This window comes from Colletes latitarsis, chromosome 4 (assembly GCF_051014445.1).
Source record: "Colletes latitarsis isolate SP2378_abdomen chromosome 4, iyColLati1, whole genome shotgun sequence".
Lineage (NCBI taxonomy): Eukaryota > Metazoa > Arthropoda > Insecta > Hymenoptera > Colletidae > Colletes > Colletes latitarsis.
Window position 1 is genome coordinate 24533591 of NC_135137.1, and position 18259 is coordinate 24551849.

Here is an 18259-nt window from a genome sequence, read left to right on the forward strand (position 1 = left end):
TCCGGGAGCCGAGGTCCTGACGGCGGCATACAATGCGTGCCGTCGGATGGAGTTGATTCCCTCCCTGTGGAAGGAGTCAAATACCATCTTGATTTACAAGAAAGGTGAGAGGGATGACCTCAGCAACTGGCGTCCCATCGCCATGGGTGACGTAATCCCCAAGCTCTTCGCGGCCGTGATGGCTGACCGCCTTACCCGCTGGGCCGTCCAAAATCGACGGCTCTCCCCGGCACAAAAGGGCTTTCTGCCGTATGAGGGGTGCCTTGAGCACAACTTCGTGCTGCGGGAGGCCCTTACCGACGCGAAGCGACGGCGGAGGGAGTTGGTGGTGGCGTGGCTGGACCTTTCCAATGCTTTTGGATCGGTCCCCCACGCCGCCATCTTAAACGCACTGGCCGGTGCCGGTGCCCCCCACGCGATCGTCAACCTCGTCCGGTGTCTATACACCGATTGCACGACGAGGGTCCGTACTGCCGAAGGATTCACTGATAGGATCCCCATGCAGTCGGGAGTAAGACAGGGCTGCCCCTTGAGTCCTATACTCTTTAACCTGGCAATCGAACCCGTGGTTCGTCAAGCCGCGGAGTCGAGGGCCGGGTACGAGATGGCGGGCTTTAAGGTAGCAGCCCTGGCTTACGCGGATGATATCGCATTGATCGCGACGTCCCCCGAGGGCATGAGAGGGCTACTGGTTGCAGCAGAGGCCACGGCGCGGAGTCTGGGCCTCGCGTTCAATCCGGGGAAGTGCGCGACGCTGCACGTCCTTGGAAGCGGCGCGGTGGCCCGGACCGAGTTTGGCCTCAACGAGGGACCCGTTCCAGCGCTCGGAGACGGAGACGCCTATGAGCACCTGGGCATTCCCACCGGGGTTCGGATCGACCAGACGCCCTACTCCACGATCCGGGATGTGCTGAGGGACCTGGGAGCGGTGGACCGCTCCCTGCTAGCTCCGTGGCAGAAGGTGGAAACCCTAAGATCGGTTATAATTCCACGGGTGGATTTCCTGCTACGGGGCGCCAGCGTGAGGAAGTCGGCACTGGCGGAGGTAGACAAGGCTGTCAGGCGCGTGGTCAAGGGATGGCTCAATTTGCCACAGCGGGCCAGTGCGGAGGTAGTTTACATCCCCCCGTCGTGGGGAGGATGCGGACTCCTCCCCCTGGCTGACCTGGCTGATGTGACGACCGTGGCCCATGCGTTCAGGCTTCTGAACGCACGGGACCCGGTCGTTGCATCACTGGCAAGGGCATCCCTTGATACAGCGGCGCGGGACAAGCTGCGTCGGCCTCCGACAGAGGGAGACCTCGCGGAGTACCTGTCGGGTCGTTTGACCGGGGACTTCGCGTGGCCAACCAGCGGATGTGCCTCATTCTGGTCGCGGGTGCGGTCCGCCGCGCTCAGGTCGGCGGCGCGTTTCGGTTTTCGGTGGAAGTGGGACGATGGTCGGGCCGAGCTCTCGGTGGAGATCGCCTCGCGGGGCGAACCGGTCGTGGTGTCACCAGGAGCGAAGGCGGAGATAATCCGCCGGATGAGGGCGGCAGTGGCTGAGCACTACAAAATGACACTGGTCCGGAAACCTGACCAGGGGAAGGTTTTCGGCGTGACCTCCCGCCATGCGGTGAGTAATCACTTCATGCGTGGGGGGTCATTTACTCGCTTCGCCGACTGGCGCTTTATCCATCGCGCGCGCCTTGATGTCCTCCCACTCAATGGAGCAATCCGTTGGGGGGAGGGCGATAAACGATGTCGGCGATGCGGGTTTAAGCTCGAGAGCCTTCCTCACGTGCTCGGGCACTGCGGCGTTCACTCGGCGGCTCGCCAGCTCCGGCACCACGGCTTGGTCCGCAGGCTCGCGAGGGCGACCCGTCTTCCGGGCGACCTCCGGGTTGACCGACGTGTCCCGGGTGTCCCCGACGAGCTGGCGGCCTTGCGTCCTGACATAGTCGTGACGCACGAGCCGTCACGGACCGTCCACCTGGTCGATGTGGCCGTGCCATTCGAAAACACCTTCATGGCCTTCGAAGACGCCAAGGCGGAGAAATTGCGAAAATACGCGCCTATAGCGTGTGCTCTCCGCCGGCGCGGCTACACCGTCCATGTGGACGCGTTCATCGTCGGGGCCCTGGGCGCCTGGCACCCGGACAACGAGTCCCTCCTGAAAACGCTGCGCGTCTCACGGTTCTACGCGAGGACCATGAGACGGCTCATGGTATCAGAGACCATAGCCTGGTCCAGGGACATTTACGTGGAACACGTCTCTGGGATCCGGCAGTACCCCGCTCCGACCGCGGCGCCCGAAGCTGACGAGAACGCGGTGGCGTCAAGAAGATTGACTAGCGTGCAAGAGGACCGTGGGGGTCAAGGGGCCGGAAATAATAGCACCAGCGGACTGCCCCGAGCTCGAGAAGACGAGTAGTGGGCGTTCCATCTGGCCACTAGCAGCACAAAGTGTTTTATATACTACGCTCTTTTATTTTTCTTTTACCGTTTTGACCTAATTTTATCCTACCGGGATGCTAGTCCGGATTCGATCTCGTTATTCCTTATTCTAGTCCATTTTATGCTATTTCATTCTATATTTATACTTCTTTCTTTTCTCTTCTTTTCTTTGTTCTGCTCACTGATACTTCTTTTCGTTCCTTTTGCGGCCCTATACACCGTCAAATTGCTGTACTCTTTTATATTGTTATTTCTGTTCCTTGTTGTTACTTATTTATTTATTTATTTATTTATTTATCTGTTATTTATGTGAATATATACGGTTAAAATCCATATGATGACCTGACAAGGAAGGAGCCAAAATGGACTACCACTTGCACATACCAGTTGGACGCCCAGTGCGAAAATTAAACGCGAAAGTGTTACGACGATAAGGGCGCAGGGGGACTGTCCCTGCGCCCTTTAAAATTATAATAATTATGTCATATAATGCTATATACATGTATACTCTGTACCTGATCCCCGGGGCTTCGCCCCGGGGAAACATTTATTGAAATAAAACTGCTTTTATCTGTTCTTATCAGCTTAATATCTGATACACTCCCCATCGGGGAGTCAGAATATTAATCTGATTTTTGGAAATTGACGGAGCAGTTGGAGCTTGCTCCACCTCTGTCGCGAGTCAGCCTGGCATTGCAGTGCCGCCAGGATTGGCTCAATAACTACACGAAAATCAGATTTTAAGTATTTTATTTATTTATTTATTGATCTTTTAACTTTTGACTTTTAACTTTTAACTTTTAACTTTTAACTTTTAAAAACTTTTATTTCTGACTTTCTATATACACTTTGACTTCTCCTTTGCTCTCTCTGCTTGCTTTTCGTTTCTGTTTTCTAAGTTTTAGGCATGGCCGAAGGATCCGGATGCGTCGCCCGAGGAAACGAGGTAATCGTTAAGTTCCCGTTCCCCGACCAATTTATCTGTCCCTACTGCCATCGAGGGACTACGGCGCTGCGAAGGGGAGCGGCGGTGTACCAGCGGCACGAGGATTTAGGTAAACACCTTAAACTTCACCATTCGGGTATTACGCGTAGGTTTGTATGCGGTGATTGCGGCTTCACCGACAACAGTGCTTATGCACTGAAGAAGGTGAAGCAGCATCACGCTGCAAGCCACGCGAATGGTGCACCGAATCCTCCTGCCGCTGGTGCACCATCGGCCGCCCCGGGTGACGCATCTGCATCCCCGGCCAGCGGACCCGCGGGGGGGACGGGCTCCCTCCGCGAGGGCGCGAGAAGCGAGGCCCCGCGATCCGCCGAAACGGATCGATCGACCACGCGAGGAGGCGAGCCGCCATGCGCGAGAAGAAACGTGCCAGCGGTGGCGGCGTCGACCTCCCGCGGTAAGTCAAAGTCCTCCGCCCCCACAACGACGACGGCGAGGACAACGACAGGGCGGAGGACAACGGCGGCGACGGTGGCGGGAAAGAAGCCCGCCACCGCCACACTGAAGAACTTTGTGACCGTCGCCGCCAGACGCAGCGGGTCGCAGCCCGAGCCCGCAACGGCTGCACCGAGGGGGTGCAGCAGAAGGGTGACTCCGACCACCACCTTCGCGGAGGTCACCCGGGGGCCACCGGCCGCCACCACCGGGGTAACGACGACAGCCACGGCGAGGGAAACGAAGAGGACAACGCCCAAGACGCCCTCGCCGGCCGGACCGACGACAGTGGGGGGGACCACCACCACCCAGCCGCCCCCCCCCGCCGGACAACTAACCCAGACCAACTCCGGCAATCTGTCGTCGGCCGGTAGGATTGCCCCGGTGGTCGTAACATCCACGGCGGCCACGACGACGACGACGACGACGATCACGACGACCACGACGACGACCTCGGTGGTGCGGGGGTCAATACCCGCACCGGTCGTGACACCACCGCCTACCCGGGGTCCAACTCCATCGCCGAGGGGGACAGCCGGCGGCAATTCCACCTCGCCGCCGGCACTCGCGCCCAGGACGAGGGCGCGAGCCAGGAGAGCCGCCACCGAGCCCCCCCAGCAGACCCCGGGCACACCACGACGAAGCAGGAGGATTCGCGGCACCCCCCAGGCGGTGGTACCAGTCGCGGCCGGGAGAAGGACGCCGCCGACGACATCTCCGGCGGCATTAGGATGCCCCACCCCAAGGAGAGGAAGAAGCGCCCGGGCCGTGTCCCTCCCGCCCGGGAGGGGGACGAAGGGGGGCAACACCGCCGCCCCCGTATCCCCAGGGGTGGGGACGACGAGAAGAGGGAGAAGGAGGAGACTCCCGGCCATCGAGGAGTCGTCGTCGGAAGAAGATGCAACGACAGCGGCCCCGTCGTCGTCGCCGCCGAATGAAGACTGGACAGTGGCGGCGCCCAGAAAAGGAAGGAAGAGGGCCGGGCTGCAGACCCCCGTGCCGGGGGAACAGGAGGCAACGGAGGAAGGAGTAATGCCCCCCGGCAGCGCAGGAATGGTCGGTCCCTCCGTGGAGGCGGAACGGGGCCGAAATACGGACCAGGGCCCAAATAGTAGTAAGGGTAGCAATAATAATTTTAACAGCAGGACTAGTGATAAGAGCAGTAAGAAAAGGTACTGTGACAGGGCCACGAGCCCCATCAATTTTAATTTTATTTCGAATGACAATTTTATTCGGGACGACCAGCAAGGGATGCGAAATTATGTTACAATCGACGCGAGCCGGGGCAGTCCGACTAATGCCCCCGGGTCAAACCGGGGCTCTGTTTGTAGAAGGACCGCGGCCCCGAGTGGTGCAACCCCTGCGGTCAGTAGAGGGAACGCCGCCGTGGACCGGAGGCAGACGGCGACGAGGGGGAGAGGGAGTGGTGTCGACCCAGGAACGTGCGCACGGAGTGACCCGACGGTGACCGGAGGTAAGCGGACGCAGCGGACGTGTGGGGGGCTCAGACATGGGCCGGAGCGGAATCCCGATGCAATCGTGGAGCGTCCAGGGAGAGGGCGCGGACCCACCCGGAGCGAGCGGACGCCAATGGCTGCCCCCCGCCGACGCGGCGGCGCCGAGGAAGCGTCCGAAAGGGCGCGAATCGTCGCGGCTGCAGAGGCGGTGGAGACAGCGGAGGGCTTAGAGGCCCTTGCCGCCCTTGTGGCGGACTTCTTTGGTTCGAGGCGTTCCGCTCGTGGAAGGGGGGGTGCCGCAAGGGCCACTGGGGGGGGAGGAGGAAGGCCGGATGCGGCGGAGAGTTTGAGGGTGCGTCCCCGAGGGGATGCCAGTTGCAACGGAGCGACCGGGGCTCCTTCCACACGGACGGAACACGTCCGGGAAGCCACGCGAATACAGCGTCTGTTCCGAACGAACCGCAAGCGGGCAGTGCAGGAGGTGCTAGCCGAGCAATCTCCGCACTGCCAAGTGCCCAAGGACATTGTCCAAGGGCACTTTAGTTCTATATATGCGGCTCGGGACCGTTCGGAACACTTCCCGGCGCTCCACCACGATCAGCCGGATGAAGGAACCAATGAGGCACTGGAGAGGCCCTTCGGGTCGGCCGAGGTGTTCAACCGCCTCCGGAGGATGAAAAAATCATCCCCCGGACCGGATGGAATCACCTACGCTGACCTGAGGGGGGCCGATCCGGGAGCCGAGGTCCTGACGGCGGCATACAATGCGTGCCGTCGGGTGGAGTTGATTCCCTCCCTGTGGAAGGAGTCAAATACCATCTTGATTTACAAGAAAGGTGAGAGGGATGACCTCAGCAACTGGCGTCCCATCGCCATGGGTGACGTAATCCCCAAGCTCTTCGCGGCCGTGATGGCCGACCGCCTTACCCGCTGGGCCGTCCAAAATCGACGGCTCTCCCCGGCACAAAAGGGCTTTCTGCCGTACGAGGGGTGCCTTGAGCACAACTTCGTGTTGCGGGAGGCCCTTATCGACGCGAAGCGACGGCGGAGGGAGTTGGTGGTTGCGTGGCTGGACCTCTCCAATGCTTTTGGTTCGGTCCCCCACGCCGCCATCCTAAACGCGCTGGCCGGTGCCGGTGCCCCCCACGCGATCGTCAACCTCGTCCGGTGTCTATACACCGATTGCACGACGAGGGTCCGTACGGCCGAAGGATTCACTGATAGGATCCCCATGCAGTCGGGAGTAAGACAGGGCTGCCCCTTGAGCCCTATACTCTTTAACCTGGCAATCGAACCCGTGGTTCGACAAGCCGCGGAGTCGAGGGCCGGGTATGAGATGGCGGGCTTTAAGGTAGCAGCCCTAGCTTACGCGGATGATATCGCATTGATCGCGACGTCCCCCGAGGGCATGAGAGGGCTACTGGGAGCAGCAGAGGCCACGGCGCGGAGTCTGGGCCTCGCGTTCAATCCGGGGAAGTGCGCGACGCTGCACGTCCTTGGAAGCGGCGCGGTGGCCCGGACCGAGTTTGGCCTCAACGAGGGACTCGTTCCAGCGCTCGGAGACGGAGACGCCTATGAGCACCTGGGCATTCCCACCGGGGTTCGGATCGACCAGACGCCCTACTCCACGATCCGGGATGTGCTGAGGGACCTGGGGGCGGTGGATCGCTCCCTGCTAGCTCCGTGGCAGAAGGTGGAAACCTTAAGATCGGTTATAATTCCACGGGTGGATTTCCTGCTACGGGGCGCCAGCGTGAGGAAGTCGGCACTGGCGGAGGTAGACAAGGCTGTTAGGCGCGTGGTCAAGGGATGGCTCAATTTGCCACAGCGGGCCAGTGCGGAGGTAGTTTACATCCCCCCTTCATGGGGAGGATGCGGACTCCTCCCGCTGGCTGACCTGGCTGATGTGACGACCGTGGCCCATGCGTTCAGGCTTCTGAACGCACGGGACCCGGTCGTTGCATCACTGGCAAGGGCATCCCTTGATACAGCGGCGCGGGACAAGCTGCGTCGGCCTCCGACAGAGGGGGACCTCGCGGAGTACCTGTCGGGTCGTTTGACCGGGGACTTCGCGTGGCCAACCAGCGGATGTGCCTCATTCTGGTCGCGGGTGCGGTCCGCCGCGCTCAGGTCTGCGGCGCGTTTCGGTTTTCGGTGGAAGTGGGACGATGGTCGGGCCGAGCTCTCGGTGGAGATCGCCTCGCGGGGCGAACCGGTCGTGGTGTCACCAGGGGCGAAGGCGGAGATAATCCGCCGGATGAGGGCGGCAGTGGCTGAGCACTACAGAATGACACTGGTCCGGAAACCTGACCAGGGGAAGGTTTTCGGCGTGACCTCCCGCCATGCGGTGAGCAATCACTTCATGCGTGGGGGGTCATTTACTCGCTTCGCCGACTGGCGCTTTATCCATCGTGCGCGCCTTGATGTCCTCCCACTCAATGGAGCAATCCGTTGGGGGGAGGGCGATAAACGATGTCGGCGATGCGGGTTTAAGCTCGAGAGCCTTCCTCACGTGCTCGGGCACTGCGGCGTTCACTCGGCGGCTCGCCAGCTCCGACACCACGGCTTGGTTCGCAGGCTTGCGAGGGCGACCCGTCTTCCGGGCGACCTCCGGGTTGACCGACGTGTCCCGGGGGTCCCCGACGAACTGGCGGCCTTGCGTCCCGACATAGTCGTGACGCACGAGCCGTCACGGACCGTCCACCTGGTCGATGTGGCCGTGCCATTTGAAAACACCTTCATGGCCTTCGAAGATGCCAAGGCGGAGAAACTGCGAAAATACGCGCCTATAGCGTGTGCTCTCCGCCGGCGCGGCTACACCGTCCACGTGGGCGCGTTCATCGTCGGGGCCCTGGGCGCATGGCACCCGGACAACGAGTCCCTCCTGAAAACGCTGCGCGTCTCACGGTTCTACGCGAGGACCATGAGACGGCTCATGGTATCAGAGACCATAGCCTGGTCCAGGGACATTTACGTGGAACACGTCTCTGGGATCCGGCAGTACCCCGCTCCGACCGCGGCGCCCGAAGCTGATGAGAACGCGGTGGCGTCAAGAGGATTGACTAGCGAGCAAGAGGACCGTGGGGGACGAGGGGCCGGAAATAATAGCACCAGCGGACTGCCCCGAGTTCGAGAGGACGAGTAGTGGGCGTCCTAGCCGGCAATCTGCAGCATGCACTTCTAGAGGCGATACTCTTCTTTCTTGTGTCGCTATTTATATTCTAGTCAAGCCACCCTATACATGGCACTCGACTTGACCATATAATACCTAATCCTAGATTACTGTATGCTATTTTACTTTATTTTACTTTGCTTGATGTTATATAACAACTCCTCGTCTGTTTATAACTCCTTTCTTTCTTTCTTTTTGCGGCCCTATACACCGTCGAATTGTTATACTCCGTTATATTTTGTTTATGTTACTGTTATCTATATTTATTTATTTCTTTTAGCTATCTAGTCACGTCAACTTATACAACGTTAAAATTCGTATGAGGATCTGATAAGGAGGAAACTAAAGTGGATTACCCTACAAACATATCATATGGACGCCCAGTGCGATATTAAATGTGAAAGTACTATGACGACAAGGGCGCAGGGGGACTGTCCCTGCGCACTTTGAAATTATAATAATTAGCCACGCGACCTGTAAAAACATATGTATACTCTGTACCTGATCCCCGGGGCTTCGCCCCGGGGAAACATTTATTGAAATAAAACTGCTTTTATCTGTTCTTATCAGCTTAATATCTGATACACTCCCCATCGGGGAGTCAGAATATTAATCTGATTTTTGGAAATTGACGGAGCAGTTGGAGCTTGCTCCACCTCTGTCGCGAGTCAGCCTGGCATTGCAGTGCCGCCAGGATTGGCTCAATAACTACACAAAAATCAGATTTTAAGTATTTTATTTATCTATCTTTTAACTCTTGACTTTTGACTTTTAACTTTTAACTTTTAACTTTTAACTTTTAACTTCTAACTTTTATATACACTTTGACTCTTCCTTTTGCTCTCTCTCTGTTCTTCGTTTTATTTTCTAAGTTTCAGGCATGGCCGAAGGATCCGGATGCGTCGCCCGAGGAAACGAGGTAATCGTTAAGTTCCCGTTCCCCGACCAATTTATCTGTCCCTACTGCCATCGAGGGACTACGGCGCTGCGAAGGGGAGCGGCGGTGTACCAGCGGCACGAGGATTTAGGTAAACACCTTAAACTTCACCATTCGGGTATTACGCGTAGGTTTGTATGCGGTGATTGCGGCTTCACCGACAACAGTGCTTATGCACTGAAGAAGGTGAAGCAGCATCACGCTGCAAGCCACGCGAATGGTGCACCGAATCCTCCTGCCGCTGGTGCACCATCGGCCGCCCCGGGCGACGCATCTGCATCCCCGGCCAGCGGACCCGCGGGGGGGCGGGCTCCCTCCGCGAGGGCGCGAGAAGCGAGGCCCCGCGATCCGCCGAAACGGATCGATCGACCACGCGAGGAGGCGAGCCGCCATGCGCGAGAAGAAACGTGCCAGCGGTGGCGGCGTCGACCTCCCGTGGTAAGTCAAAGTCCTCCGCCCCCACAACGACGACGGCGAGGACAACGACAGGGCGGAGGACAACGGCGGCGACGGTGGCGGGAAAGAAGCCCGCCACCGCCACACTGAAGAGCTTTGTTACCGTCGCCGCCAGACGCAGCGGGTCGCAGCCCGAGCCCGCAACGGCTGCACCGAGGGGGTGCAGCAGAAGGGTGACTCCGACCACCACCTTCGCGGAGGTCACCCGGGGGCCACCGGCCGCCACCACCGGGGTAACGACGACAGCCACGGCGAGGGAAACGAAGAGGACAACGCCCAAGACGCCCTCGCCGGCCGGACCGACGACAGTGGGGGGGACCACCACCACCCAGCCGCCCCCCCCCGCCGGACAACTAACCCAGACCAACTCCGGCAATCTGTCGTCGGCCGGTAGGATTGCCCCGGTGGTCGTAACATCCACGGCGGCCACGACGACGACGACGACGACGATCACGACGACCACGACGACGACCTCGGTGGTGCGGGGGTCAATACCCGCACCGGTCGTGACACCACCGCCTACCCGGGGTCCAACTCCATCGCCGAGGGGGACAGCCGGCGGCAATTCCACCTCGCCGCCGGCACTCGCGCCCAGGACGAGGGCGCGAGCCAGGAGAGCCGCCACCGAGCCCCCCCAGCAGACCCCGGGTACACCACGACGAGGCAGGAGGATTCGCGGCACTCCCCAGGCGGTGGTACCAGTCGCGGCCGGGAGAAGGACACCGCCGACGACATCTCCGGCGGCGCTAGGATGCCCCACCCCAAGGAGAGGAAGAAGCGCCCGGGCCGTGTCCCTCCCGCCCGGGAGGGGGACGAAAGGGGGCAATACCACCGCCCCCACATCCCCAGGGGTGGGGACGACAAGAAGAGGGAGGAGGAAGAGACTCCCGGCCATCGAGGAGTCGTCGTCAGGAGAGGAGGCAACGACAGCGGCCCCGTCGTCGTCGCCACCGAATGAAGATTGGATAGTGGCGGCCCCCAGAAGAGGAAGGAAGAGGGCTGGGCTGCAGACCCCCGTGCCGGGGGAGCAGGATGCAACAGAGGAAGGAGTAATGCCCCCCGGCAGCGCGGGAATGGTCGGTCCCTCCGTGGAGGCGGAACGGGGCCGAAATACGGACCAGGGCCCAACTAGTAATAAGGGTAACAATTATAAGACTGATTTTAACAACAAGACTAAAGATTTTAGCAGTATAAAAAGGTACTGTGACAGGGCCACGAGCCCTATAAATTTTAATAGCAATTTTATTTCGGACGACCAGCAAGGGATGTTAAATCGTAATATAACCGACGCGAGCCGGGGCAGTCCGACTAATGCCCCCGGGTCAAACCGGGGCTCTGTTTGTAGAAGGACCGCGGCCCCGAGTGGTGCAACCCCTGCGGTCAGTAGAGGAAACGCCGCCGTGGACCGGAGGCAGACGGCGACGAGGGGGAGAGGGAGTGGTGTCGACCCAGGAACGTGCGCACGGAGTGACCCGACGGTGACCGGAGGTAAGCGGACGCAGCGGACGTGTGGGGGGCTCAGACATGGGCCGGAGCGGAATCCTGATGCAATCGTGGAGCGTCCAGGGAGAGGGCGCGGATCCACCCGGAGCGAGCGGACGCCAATGGCTGCCCCCCGCCGACGCGGCGGCGCCGAGGAAGCGTCCGAAAGGGCGCGAATCGTCGCGGCTGCAGAGGCGGTGGAGACAGCGGAGGGCTTAGAGGCCCTTGCCGCCCTTGTGGCGGACTTCTTTGGTTCGAGGCGTTCTGCTCGTGGAAGGGGGGGTGCCGCAAGGGCCACTGGGGGGGGAGGAGGAAGGCCGGATGCGGCGGAGAGTTTGGGGGTGCGTCCCCGAGGGGATGCCAGTTGCAACGGAGCGACCGGGGCTCCTTTCACACGGACGGAACACGTCCGGGAAGCCACGCGAATACAGCGTCTGTTCCGAACGAACCGCAAGCGGGCAGTGCAGGAGGTGCTAGCCGAGCAATCTCCGCACTGCCAAGTGCCCAAGGACATTGTCCAAGGGCACTTTAGTTCTATATATGCGGCTCGGGACCGTTCGGAACACTTCCCGGCGCTCCACCACGACCAGCCGGAGGAAGGAACCAATGAGGCACTGGAGAGGCCCTTCGGGTCGGCCGAGGTGTTCAACCGCCTCCGGAGGATGAAAAAATCATCCCCCGGACCGGATGGAATCACCTACGCCGACCTGAGGGGGGCCGATCCGGGAGCCGAGGTCCTGACGGCGGCATACAATGCGTGCCGTCGGGTGGAGTTGATTCCCTCCCTGTGGAAGGAGTCAAATACCATCTTGATTTACAAGAAAGGTGAGAGGGATGACCTCAGCAACTGGCGTCCCATCGCCATGGGTGACGTAATCCCCAAGCTCTTCGCGGCCGTGATGGCCGACCGCCTTACCCGCTGGGCCGTCCAAAATCGACGGCTCTCCCCGGCACAAAAGGGCTTTCTGCCGTACGAGGGGTGCCTTGAGCACAACTTCGTGCTGCGGGAGGCCCTTATCGACGCGAAGCGACGGCGGAGGGAGTTGGTGGTTGCGTGGCTGGACCTTTCCAATGCTTTTGGTTCGGTCCCCCACGCCGCCATCTTAAACGCGCTGACCGGTGCCGGTGCCCCCCACGCGATCGTCAACCTCGTCCGGTGTCTATACACCGATTGCACGACGAGGGTCCGTACTGCCGAAGGATTCACTGATAGGATCCCCATGCAGTCGGGAGTAAGACAGGGCTGCCCCTTGAGCCCTATACTCTTTAACCTGGCAATCGAACCCGTGGTTCGACAAGCCGCGGAGTCGAGGGCCGGGTATGAGATGGCGGGCTTTAAGGTAGCAGCCCTAGCTTACGCGGATGATATCGCATTGATCGCGAAGTCCCCCGAGGGCATGAGAGGGCTACTGGGAGCAGCAGAGGCCACGGCGCGGAGTCTGGGCCTCGCGTTCAATCCGGGGAAGTGCGCGACGCTGCACGTCCTTGGAAGCGGCGCGGTGGCCCGGACCGAGTTTGGCCTCAACGAGGGACTCGTTCCAGCGCTCGGAGACGGAGACGCCTATGAGCACCTGGGCATTCCCACCGGGGTTCGGATCGACCAGACGCCCTACTCCACGATCCGGGATGTGCTGAGGGACCTGGGGGCGGTGGATCGCTCCCTGCTAGCTCCGTGGCAGAAGGTGGAAACCTTAAGATCGGTTATAATTCCACGGGTGGATTTCCTGCTACGGGGCGCCAGCGTGAGGAAGTCGGCACTGGCTCCCTCAGGGGCTGCCAGCCTTTCAGCTGCAGTACGGGCTTAACGAACCCGGGGTACCCGAGTCATACACACACCGTAAGCCTCCTGTTGGTCGTCACAACGACCCATTCACAATTCCCTATTGGTTTTGTGAATGGTACGTGACGGCAGGAGGAACGGGGGTCTTGGCTTAACCGCCTGGGCCACGAGTATGGCGACTCTATAAAATCGCCCTCCAATCCTAAGCTATGGTGCGCGGCGATGGGATGCATGGTTGGGGGAGAAGGCCCAATCCCAAGCGACCACCTCCGGGGAACCTGCCGAACCCCCGGAGTATATAGGCTTACCCGGGTAAGGCGGCTCTGCCCGGGCGGACCTTTTCTTCCGACCTGCTCGTGGGAATATTATGGAGTTCAATATTAAAACGGGGATGGGACGGGGTAAGTCAGAGGGGGAGGACGAAGGCGGTGTTGGGGTTGGGGTGACGGCGCTCGCGCCGCCTCCAGCGCCTGGCCCGGCTTCGTGGAAGGTGGAGGAGGACGACGAGACTGCGTCAGTCTCGTCCTTCTCCTCCACCAGGAGCCTCATAGGCTCTAAGAGGAAGAGGGCGGGGCAGGCCGTCGTCGAGGTGGGCGGGGCGATGAGCCCGTCGGTGAGGCTGAGTTGCCTCAGGGACGAGGTGACCGAGGAGATATCGGAGAGGATCTCCTCGTCCCTGAGGCGGGTGGAGAAAGTCGCCGCTGCCTGCGCCTTTAAGGGGCAGAAAAGCGGTGGCGCGGAGGCCCTGAAGGCCGCGGCGGAGGAAATGAGGGAGGCGGCGCGGGAGCTCAGAGGGCGGAACGCCCGTCTGCAGCTCCTGTTGGAGGAGGAGCGACAGGGGAGGAGGAGGGCAGAGGCGCTGTGGAACAGCGCGGCCCTCCCTCCCATCCTCCCTCCTCCTCCACCGCCGCGTCCCTCAGCGGAGGTAAATAAGCGGAGTGCGGCGGCAGTGGTGCGGGGCACCGCGGGCCCCTCCACCCGCACTCCGCCCGTGAAGAAGTCCCCGTTCTCCTCAGAGGACGATCTTCTGAGGAGGATTGGGGACATGATTGATGGCAAGCTGGCCGCCTTCCGGGAGGAGCTCCTCGCCGGAAGAGCGGTCAGCAGGAAGGCGGTGCCTCCCCGACCTGTTCCGGTACAGTCGGGGAAGGCAAAGAAGGGCGGAGTGAAGGCTCCGCCCAGCGTTGCGGCACCAGGGTCCCGGGTTGCGACCCCCAAGGGGGGTGGTGTACCCGTGGTCGCGGTGGTCGCGTCCTCCACGGCACCCTCCCAAGGGGGGGTGGCGTGGAGTGAGGTGGTGGGGCGGAAGGCGAAGCGGGCGGCGAGGAAGGCCTCGCAACCGCGGCCTCCGCCTCCGCCGCCGGCGGCCAAGGTAAAGGCCGCGAAGGTCGGGAAGGCACGACCAGGTCGTCCCCCAAAAACGGCAGCGGTGACGCTGACCGTTGCGCAGGGGGGCGACCTGACCCTCGCGGAGGCGATGCGGCTCGCCAGGGAGAATATCTCCCTGGAAGAGCTGGGCATCGCCTCCGTGAGGGCGAAGAGGGCCGTGACCGGGGGTCTCTTGTTGGAGATCCCCGGTGCAGAGAGCGGCGCGAAGGCGGATCGTCTCGCCCAGAGGCTCCGGGAGCAGCTGGGCGAGCGAGGTGTCCGGGTCGCCCGGCCCACGAAGCGCACGGAGATGCGCGTTTGTGGGCTGGACGACTCGGTCAGCGCACAGGATGTGTCCCGTGCCCTTGCGAGGGCGGGGGACTGTCCTGTGGAGGACCTGCGGATCGGAGAGATCCGCAGGTCGCCCTCCGGCCTCGGGTCGGTGTGGGCCCGGTGCCCCCTCTCCGCCGCCCGTAAGGTGGCGGAATCCGGGAGGGTGTTGGTGGGGTGGGTTTCGGCGCGAGTGGAAATCCTCGCGCCGCGCCCGCTCCAGTGTCACCGCTGCCTCGAATTGGGGCACGTGAGGCAGTGGTGCACCTCGCCGGTGGACCGCAGCGGTCAGTGTTACCGCTGCGGTGCCAAAGAGCACCGTGCGAGCCAGTGCTCGGCGGCCCCCCACTGCCCGCTGTGTGCGGACATGGGGAGGCCAGCCGATCACAGGGTGGGGAGCAAGAAGTGCTCCCCCCCCTCCCGGAAGGAGAGGAAGAGGCGGGCTGCACCGGCTCCGGTGCCGAGGGCGGTGGCATCGTCCTCCATGGAGGTGGACGGTGCTACGGGGACGGACGGCCGGGAGGAGGCTGGCGCGGCCATTAATTAATGCCGCCCCGCCTCCTCCTCCAGGCCAACCTCAACCACTGCCGCGCGGCACAGGACTTGATGTCCCAAGTCCTCGCGGAGTGGGGGGTTGGCCTGGCGGTCGCCGCCGAGCCGTACCGCGTCCCTGATCACCCTCATTGGGTGGGCGACGCGGACGGCTTGGTGGCGACGGTATGGGGAGGGGGCGACGGGTCCCCACCGTTCTCCTTGTTGGAGCGCGGTCGGGGATTCGTCGCCGTGGACTGGGGGGGAGTCGCTGTGGTGGGGTGCTACATTTCGCCCCGTAGCGGTCACGCTGCGTTCGAGCTGTACTTGGCCGAGGTCGCGGCATGCGTGCAGCGCTACGCGGCCCGGCCGGTGCTGGTCCTGGGGGATTTTAATGCCAAGTCGGTGGCTTGGGGATCCCCCAGGACCTCCGTTCGCGGCGGGATCCTGGGCGATTGGGCGGCGGGGCTCGACCTCCGGGTATTGAACCGGGGGTCGGAGCACACATGCGTGCGGCGATATGGGGGGTCCATCGTGGATGTTGGATTCGCGACCCCCAACGCCGTGCGCATGGTGTCGGGTTGGCACGTGGTCGCGGGGGCAGAGACACTCTCCGATCACCGGTACATCCGGATGGAGGTCTCTGCCGCCGCGAGTGCATCCCGACACGGCCGCCTGCGTGGCACCCCACCACGCCGCTGGGCGCTTCGGCGCCTGGACAAGGGCGCCCTGATGGCAGCTGCCCTCGCTGCAACTTGGCCGCAGGGAGCGGCCGAGTTGCCGAGCATAGAGGAGGAGGTCGCCCGGCTCGGAGCATTGGTCGCGGGTATTTGCGACGCGGCGATGCCTCGGGTCGGGCGGGCTTCTCCTCGCCGGGCGGTGTACTGGTGGTCGGACGCGATCGCGGAGTTGCGAGTCGCGACTGTCCGCGCCCGACGCCAGTACACCCGCGCGCGCCGTCGTCAACGTACAGGCGACGGCGTGGCGCGAGCGAGGGCAGCTGATGACCTGTATGGAGCATACCGCGTGGCGCGGGTTGCTCTGCAGGTTGCCATCAAACGGGCCAAGACCCAGGCATGGAAGGAGCTCCTCCAGACCCTTGATGACGATCCATGGGGGCGCCCATATAAGGTGGTGCTGAATAAGCTCCGCCCGTGGGCGCCCCCCGTCACCGAGGGTCTTGACCCCCGGCTGCTGGAGGACGTGGTCAATACACTCTTCCCAATTGGGGAGAGGGGACCGCGTCCTCCGGCGGCGGCGGCTGTCCCAGTGGAGTGGACGGCCGAGCTGGGGGTCACGCAGGAGGAGCTGGCAGCGGCCATCAGACGGCTCGGGGTTCGTAACACGGCCCCGGGTCCGGATGGGGTGCCCGGCCGGGTTTGGGTCTTGACCCAGGGCGTCCTTGGGGCCGACCTCAGGCGGTTGTTCGACCGCTGCCTGAGGGACGGGCGATTCCCCCCCAGTTGGAAGGTGGCGAGGATGGTCCTCCTCCGGAAGGAGGGTCGGCCCGCGGAGTCTCCCTCCGCATACCGGCCCATTTGTCTCCTCGACGAGGTGGGCAAGCTCTTCGAGCGTGTGATTGCTGCCCGCCTCGTCGAGCACCTGTCGCGGGGTGATCCCGGTCTGGCCGACTGCCAGTTCGGTTTCCGGGGGGGCCGATCGACTATCGACGCGATAGGTCGTGTGAGGGCCCTCTCGGAGGCGGCCGTCTCCCGGGGAGGGGTGGCATTGGCAATATCCTTGGATATTGCCAATGCCTTTAACACCCTCCCCTGGGAAGAGATAAGGAGGGGACTCGAATATCATCGAGTCCCCCCTTGTCTCAGGGCAGTCGTCGGGGATTATCTCCGCGGCAGGTGGATCGAGTATCCGGGCCGGGATGGTGATATGCGGAGGGAGGTGTACTGCGGTGTTCCGCAGGGGTCGGTCCTCGGGCCACTCCTGTGGAACATCGCGTACGACTCGGTGTTGCGGGCCGGCCTCCCCGACGGCGTCAGCACGGTGTGTTATGCGGATGACACACTGGTGCTGGCCGTCGGGGCGCACTGGGGGAGGGCCATGCGTCGCGCGGAGGAGGGGTCGCAACGCGTCGTCGACCGGATCAGGGGAATGGGGATGACGGTGGCGGTCCATAAGACCGAGGTGATTGCGTTTCATTCACCTCGGCAGGATCCGCCACCCCCTCTGATCCGGGTGGGTGGGGCTGACATCGAGGTGAAGCCCCAGATCAGGTATCTGGGGCTGATCCTCGATAGCCACTGGCGTTTCGTGGAGCATTTCCGCTGCCTGGTCCCCCGGTTGGAAAGGATGGTTGCGGCTCTGGGCCGGATCCTGCCCAACCTGGGGGGCCCGGCGGGCCGAGTTCGTCGCCTCTATGTGGCAATGGTCCAGTCGGTGGCCCTATACGGGGCCCCCATCTGGGCGGACGACCTGGCTGCCTCCCGGCGCAGCATGACTATGCTGCGTCGGGTGCAGAGGCGCATGGCGCTCAGGGTCGTCCGCGGGTATCGGACCATGTCACATGAGGCGGCGACAGTTCTAGCGGGGATGCCGCCCATGGACCTGCTCGCGCGGTCGCACGCGGTGATGTACCGGCACCGCGTCGACCGTCGCGCGGGGGTGGGGGCGGTCCCGGGCGGGCAGGAACCTGCTTGGGGCGATTTGAAGCGCCAGGCCCGGCAGTCCGTGTTGCTCGCGTGGCAGGAGCGGCTGGCTCTGCCAACCGCGGGGCACCGGACTGTCGGGGCGGTTCGGCCACTCCTGAAGGAGTGGCTGGACAGAGGCCATGGCGGCCTCACCTACCGGATGGCACAGGTATTTTCCGGCCATGGCAGCTTCGGAAGATACCTGTGCCGGATAGGGAAGGAGC

At 62.3% G+C, this 18259-nt stretch overlaps 2 pseudogenes; both read left to right on the top strand.

Annotated features, from left to right (window-relative positions):
* Window positions 1-2979: 2979 nt before the first annotated feature.
* LOC143341565 (U2 spliceosomal RNA) lies at window positions 2980-3160 on the top strand (annotated as a pseudogene).
* Window positions 3161-9035: 5875 nt separating this feature from the next.
* Window positions 9036-9216, top strand: LOC143341566 (U2 spliceosomal RNA; annotated as a pseudogene).
* The last annotated feature ends 9043 nt before the right edge of the window (window positions 9217-18259 follow it).